Source organism: Xyrauchen texanus, chromosome 49, assembly GCF_025860055.1.
Source record: "Xyrauchen texanus isolate HMW12.3.18 chromosome 49, RBS_HiC_50CHRs, whole genome shotgun sequence".
Lineage (NCBI taxonomy): Eukaryota > Metazoa > Chordata > Actinopteri > Cypriniformes > Catostomidae > Xyrauchen > Xyrauchen texanus.
The window spans coordinates 14640497-14648327 of record NC_068324.1 but is presented as its reverse complement, the minus strand read 5'-3'; the positions used below and the strand labels follow the sequence as shown (position 1 = coordinate 14648327).

General features: G+C 37.4%; 1 pseudogene; it reads left to right on the top strand.

Moving 5' to 3' along the window:
* LOC127640282 (IQ and ubiquitin-like domain-containing protein) lies at positions 1-5804 on the top strand (annotated as a pseudogene).
* The last annotated feature ends 2027 nt before the right edge of the window (positions 5805-7831 follow it).

Sequence of the window (7831 nt, the reverse complement as noted above, 5' to 3'; positions counted from 1 at the left end):
ATGATGCCAGAAGCGTCCCTGCCTCACCAGGTAAGTGAGGAAATGAAGTCCACTCCTGAAGTCCCCTATCATCTCCACGGTTGTTGTGACCAGAAAAAAAGAAAAGGAGGCACGAGTCGAAATAAATTCTTGTGGGAATCAACATCCCACCAATGCTGTTGGTTGAGCTTAACTTGTATTGAACCCAGCACATTCCTTTTATATGGAGAAAATCAGTCGAAATTTCTGGTGCTCAAATTGGTCTGTGCTTACTGAAATTTGAACCACTGTACCCAGTGGCCATAGCTGGAAGTTTTGTTGAGGCGATATGTCCACAGAGTGGCGCCAAAAGCATGTGTTTTTTGAATTATAAATTATGTAATTCAGTCAACAGGAATGGGTCTGGTATTAACTCTTTCCCCTCACCCAAATCCCAACCCTAAACGGCAATGGAGTAAAAATGAAATTTTGGAGTGAAAATGCAATTTAAAATCTCTCTAAACCATCGTTTATGTGAACATGATTACTTGTTTACATGGGACCATATTGCTGAGGTTGGATCAGTAGTGGCACTTTTGAACTTTTTGAAACTTTTGAATTGATGCAAAAATGTCTGATGGTGGATGGCGCTTCTCAGTAATTTGGCAGACTGGGTTGATTTCAGGGTTCATGAAAATTTGGATCCAAGCGTGATCATGTTAAAATATACTTGTTTAAAAGCTGAAACCAACATAACCTTTAGATAACTAGCCTTCGTTTTTAGTTGGCGTTTGGACTGCACTCTCACTCCCTTGGGCTTTGATATTTTTTGACAACCATTATGCTGATAACTCATCATTAGCACAGCTACGAAGAAGTTGTACTCTAAGGAAGTTTATATTTCAACTCTATATTTTGGAATTTATGTCTTTCTTTGACTTTCAAACAGACTGTGGAGTTGAAGAACCAGGCTCAGAAGTGCTCCAAGAATGCCTCGACTCAGATGACCAAAATCGTCTGTTATGTGTCCAACATGGAGGACAAGATCATTACACCAGGAATCTACATCACTGCTGAAGAGGATCACAGCAAGAGACTAAGTTCTTTATGTGGGTGGGGTGTTTCTATGCACATCATTTGTTTCTGCATTTGCTTTTATGACAGATGATTATGTGTATATGTTTTTCTCAGGTCATTACACTACAGACATATTTAAGACGCTGGCTAGCCAAGCGTTTCACATACAGCTTGTGAGACAGGCTAAAGAGCTGCGTCTAGGTTTGGCAAGAGAATGGAAAATGAAAGAAGAATGAGAAGAAAGAGCATCAGAACAGAGATGAGTATCAACGCAGGATAAATCCAGAGAAAAAGGAAGACTTTGATCTGCTTTATAATGCCTTGAAATGTGAGCTAGAGTGTGTGTGCGTTACTTAGCTATTACTTTGAGGATAAATTTGTCCACAGAAGTTTGCTTAATCTGACCAAACCTCCTTTTGGGGACATCAAGGTACATCCTCAATTGAAAAGAAAAGGAAAAAACATTGATATATACAGTGTTGGGTAGATTACTTCTGAAGTGTAATCTGGTACTGATTACAAATTATACTCAATAATTAAACTTATAATAAATTACTAAATTGTAAGCAGTAACGTAATGTTTTAGATTATACATATCAGTAATCTGATTACTTTTGGACAGCCGCGGCCCGTGCAATTTAAATCTAGGCCTTCAGTGCGATTCATGCCATTGAGAAAACAACAAAGATCATAATGAATCATGCATTACATGCTTTTAGACTATTTATTGTTGGGGCCTAAGAAATACACTTTCCCTTATACAATTATATACATTTTAACCTAAAATCCTGATGTTGAAAAATAAAAAAGTAAATGGATACATTATGCATAAATTTTTTTTTTCTGTCTGGATGTTATGGAGCATCTGTTGGATGAAACTGACTGACTGTATGCATGTATTTATCTGAATGCGTTTCGGCCTGTGAAAGTTCTATTGAGACCATGTTTATTCATGTTGAATATAATTGTGCATTTATTGAGATGGAGATATAAGTTTGCAACTTGTGCAATGATTTTGGATATAAGTCAGTGTGATGTTCCTCATTCTCCATCTCTTTCGGCTTGTGTCAGAATGGAGGATCGAGGTGGTGGAACATATTAATGGAACTTTATCTGGTGTTGAGAGGAGGCCAGCGCTGTGCGCTCTACTGGAGCAAGAGACCCATTTCATCTCCTCCATAAAACGCCATAGAATAGCTTCAGGCGAGAGGAACCAGGATAAGGCTATAAATGCCTTCCTCAACAAAGTGTCAATCTTTGCCAATCGGTTGTCTCCTCACAAGCATGAATATATTGCTTTAAAGCAAAGCCATAGTTCATTCACAGCACTAGAAGGATGATGTCGCTGCATTCCCACTGCCAGTGACACGCAGCGACCTCATCTCATTCATTTTCAATGAGAGCTGGCGACTTCTGGCAACACGAGCAACAGCGACCGTTGGCGACGCGACAAAGTTGAGAAATGTTTACGTTTATGCAAATGAAGAGCGAGTTTCCGGAGTGAGAGCCAATAGGAGAAAAGATGGTAGAACTCACGTGATTCTAATATTTTAATAATAATATTAATTGTAAAGAAACAGTGCTGTTTAGACTCTCCATACACACCAGCGACCTAACCGCCAGCCACTGGCAACATGCAGCGACAAAGTAGCTGGCAGTGTGAATGCAGCTTATGTTCAAGTAATATTCTGGTTTCACTACAAGTTAAGCTCTATCAAAAACATCTGTGGTATGCTGTTGATTACCACAGGAAATAGTTTGATTTGTCCCTTATCCTATAAAAATTCACCAATATTGTGTTTACAATAATGCACATACATTGGAAGTCTATGGGTCAAGGCATTTCCAGAGGATTTAAAAACAGAAATGTGCAGCTCATATTATTGTTAAAGCACTTATATTTATTCTTCCATATCAGTTGTCTAATTTGTTAGTTTAGCAGTGGAACTACTGTTCTTGCAAAAGAACATTTGGTTATTACATTTGGCCGTTTGGGAGTATCTGATAAATGACATAACTAACTGATAACAAGCTAGATCAAAAGTCTGCACCTACACCCTACAAACAAACTTTATTATTTCATTTGTGTTCCTTCAGACTAATGCAGTTATTCATAATGTTGTATGAAGTCCCTTTAAATGCAAGACAGAGAAATCTGCAAAGATTTTTTGACTCCTGATCTTCTATTTCATTTGACCCTTACTGTGCAGAGCCAAAAAGATGGTGTACATTTGATGGCAAGGTGACGGAGATGGACACACAGTTCACCAATAGAGTGAAGGAGCTGCAGGATCTGTACAGCAGCATCACCCAGGCTCAATTTACAAGGGTTGAACGCTTGGATGTGCCGCTCACTCTCAAACACACTGTAAAGTTCAGTTCCAGAACTGTAACACAAACTATGGAACCACTGTTAAAAATTAAAGTCTCTCTTTAAAGTGGTAATGTATCATTGATTCACTTTCATTGTTGTTCCAAACCAATATGAGAAGTTAAGCAGGATATTTGGAACTGACAGCCTCAGTCGCCATTCTTGTTTTCCATACAATGAAAATGAATGGTCACTAAAATGTCATATGGGTTTGGAACAACATGAGCATTAACTATTGCTTTAAAGTTGAATTGTGTAATTTTGCGGCACTTGTGCTACCAAACATAACTGCAAAAATTGCGCACACACAACTTGCAGATTTTGCAAAGGGGTATGTAAAGTTACATTCAGAACTGTATATTTTTAGAGAGACCGATGAGGGTGCTCACGTATTCAGTATGTGTGTATTAGGCTGGAGTAGCCACTTTATTCATTTACTGTAGGCTATATTTACTGTACAGTAAGCCCATTTAAGTCACACTAATTGTCACAGTCTTTGTGAAGGAATGAGACCAATTAACAGGATTAGAAAAAGTTAAACAGAACTTAGAATGCCTAGTTTACCTGTTTATGATCTCATCTGGTGGATGTGCTGTGGGGAGCTCAGTCTGCTCTGAGTGGCTGGAACGACCTGCATTATTTGCTGCTTGTATGCTGGGAGAAGCACTTGGACTGGAGTCCCTGGAACTGCATCCGCCTCACGAAGGATGGGGTGGCTGCACACATCAAAGTGGAAAGAATCGATAAGGTACAGTACTGTGACCACAATCTCTGGAGTCTTCTAGAATGTCTTTTCTGCACACTGAGAGACATCTTTGAATGTCTAAATGTCCCATCACAAAAAAAATCAGTTTTCAAACTGATTCCAGAAAGCTCCCCCTTCATCCATTGGTTGTACAAACAGACAGTGCTGCCCCCAATCTCACACCTTTAGTTGAGACAGCGTTGCTCTGTCAGGTGGACTGGCTACTTATTCCCGCATCCACAAACTTCTCCCCCTGCTACTGCAGCCAGTGCCTGGTCCTCCACTCTTCGCCAGCACAGCTTAAGTTGCTATTTATTGTTAATAAATCCTTTGAACTGTTCCTCTGCTCTTGGGTCTCTTTGTTTCCCTCTCGCTGTGTGACAAGCATTTGGTATGAGCACAATAGTGTAATACATAATAAAATTCAATAAATAAATAAATCAATAAAAAACAGATGAAAGAATAACTCATAACTCACATGGTTAGGCTTAAGTATAATATAAAACCTAATCCTTAAAAACTTAAAGGGATAGTTCATCCAAAAAGGAAAATTCTCTCATCATTTACTCACCTCATGCCATCTTCAGAAGAATATTTCAGCTCTGTGTGTCCAGACAATGCAAGTGATTAGTGACCAGAACTTTGAAGCTCCAAAAAGCACATAAATGCAGCATTAAAGGATTCCACGTGGTTTAATCCATGTTTTCAGAAGCAATTTAATCAATTTTGAGTAAGAACCGACCAAAGTGTAACTATTTTTTCACTGTGTATCTTGACATTGCAGTCTATAGGCATCATGATTTCAAGCTAGATTACACTTCCTAGTGTTTGATGATGCTAGGAAGTTTAATTGAGACAAAATCAAAGTAACAGTGAGGCACTAACTATGGACGCCAATGGGGACCATTTTTTAAAGGGTTTTGAAGCAGAAATGTGAAGCTTCAAATTTTACAACAGTACTTGAATTATTCTGGTTAAACTTTAATTATTTGAGCTGTAAAGTTGTTTAAATAGTTTTTACGGACATTTGGGGGGTTTTGTGTTTACTGCGTTATGTTGCCATGGCAACAAAGTCATAAAATTGGATAAAACTTTACACAGAAAAGGTTAGTAAGCGATTTTATCACACAAAAATCATGTTAACGTGAATATTGTTTACATCATGTGGCTAAACTTTTGAAACAGTGATTATTTTTACATTTACGGAGTGGATCCATTCACATCCATTGTAAGTGGATTTCTTTTTTTTTTTTTAAGAAAAGGACGAATGAGTCTAAATAATTTTTTGTGGTAATCAACATTATGCCACAACTGTTGTCGATTGAGCTTAACTTTTATATTGAACACGGAATATTCCTTTAAGTCTCTCATTTAAGTGAAGATTTAAAACTTAATTTCCAAAGACAAAAACATCTATGGTTTTTTGAATGTCATGCATAAACATCGCCTATGCCACCAGCTGAAAGAGATCTCATTTGCTCACTCTTTTCCTTGCAGGCATACGATGTGGTAGTTATCCATAATGTCAAACAAAATCATGCACTGGCCAGGAAGCACTTCACCCAGATACCTGCGATGGCTGATGCTGAGATTCAGCCCACTGCCCTCGACAACCTGCTGGTCTCCAAGCCCATCACCAAGGCGACCAAGTAGAATCGCTAAGAGGCCACACACAATCCTGCAGGTGCTCAGGGAATCTGCTGTATCACTAGTCCCTCAGTTCTGAAATCGCATCTGTATTGTTTATGGCTTTGCTTTGCTTTTAGCATATGCTATTCATTAAAGGGATACTTCACCAAAAACTAAAATTCTGTCATCATTTACTCTCCCTCGTGTTGTTCGAAATCTGTTTGGCTTCTTTCTTTTATGTTATGCAAAATGTTATGTCTGTCACCATTAACTTTCATTGCATCTTTTGTCCATACAATGAAAGTGATAGGTGACTGAGGATGTCAAACCCTAACATGCTGTTTAACTTATCTGGGTTCCAGAGAATAAGTAAAGTCATACGAGTTTGGAATAACACGAGGGCAAGGAAATTATGACTGGATTTTCATTTTTGGATGAACTACCCCTTTAAGATCATTTATTGAATTTTAATATCTTATTTGTTAATTAAAACCATGTTTACCAGCCATTTCTGTCTCCACTGTGCTGTGCAATTTGGACTCATCATTAAAATGTGTTCTATTCATTAGGATCTTTCATTAATGTTAATGAATTATCAGTAGCCTGTAATGAGGAAACTATTATCTAACAGTTATGCAATTTAGATTTTTCATTCTTATTCTGTTTTCGTTTTGCTGTCAACCTTATTGGTATTTTGTAAAAATAAAAAAAAATAAAAAAAACTGATTGGTATCAGGAACAGCACACTAATATCCTGTAAAATGCAGCTTTTGCATGTCTCTGAGCGTTACAAGTCTTTAGCAGTACGTGAGTTCAAGGAAAGCTGTATAAAAAAAACAATACTCAAAGTGAGGTTAGACAGACCCAAGTATCCGTGATTACCAAATCAGTCCTTAACTCCATGATGCCACACAAGAATCTTGAATTGCAATTTCCTGGAGCACTTATGCGTCCTAAAAAGCACAAGTTCGAGAGGTTCTAATTAGGCCCTTGCAAGTTATATATAGCCCTAGTTCTAATCAGGTGGTGAGCTATGTAAGATAATTAGAGGAAAAGGTCAAGAACCTCCTCCTGTGGTTCCTTTTCAACAAATGTGATCGAAACCACAAGCACCACAGGACTAATGGCTCAAAAGAAAGCCTGTAGACACCTGATAGAGTGAAGAAAGAGGTTTGAGCTTTAGGTTTTTATTAGATATAGAGTCTAATGAATGGGTTAATTAGAGATGCTGCTTATCACATGTGTTATTTGGCACAGGCCCTATCTTTGTCGTTCTCTGTTATCCTATAATGAACCATCATCAAGTTTGTTACAAAAGTAGCACAATCGCAAAGTGTGGTGACTAAGCAGGCAGAAAGGGATCACAACAAGTAAACAAATAGGAAAAACAAGTTTAACGGATACGTTGAAACATAAATGTTGGGTCAGACGGCTAAATGATGCATTTGTTTGGTGTGTTGGTTGGTTGTTATGATTTAGATGCAATTTGTGAGTCTTCCTGAAAGAACTTCATAAACTTTTAATTATTTTAAATGATCATTTTATAAACTTTTTGTTGAAAACCAGAGGAATGTATGAGTTTAAAAGTTTATAAGAAAAATCAAGAAACCATAAATCTTTAATTGCAGGTCCCTGTGTCTTTAAAACTGTAAATGCCACTGTAATCCTTCTTTAAATCTGTCATAAGAAAAAACTGACCAGTTAGTGAGGTGGAAAAATATTATGAAAACCCTGGAGGCCCCTGAAAGGGACTGACATTAGGTAATTGTTAGGTTATTGTTTGATCTTTTCTCACATGTTTCAGTATGAATATGTACAGTATAAAAGTAAGACTAGATTTTTAGCATTATTATCCTGCATTATTTCCCCCATGATATTGTGCAATCTTTTGTTATCTTTGGACACTAGAAAAGCTTTAATCTTTATTATGCAAAAATATTGATAACTCATTTGTTTTATGGGTAACACTTTGCAATAAGGGTTCATTTGTTAACATTAATTAACTACATTAGTTAACATGAACTAAAAACAAACAATACTTTTACAGCATT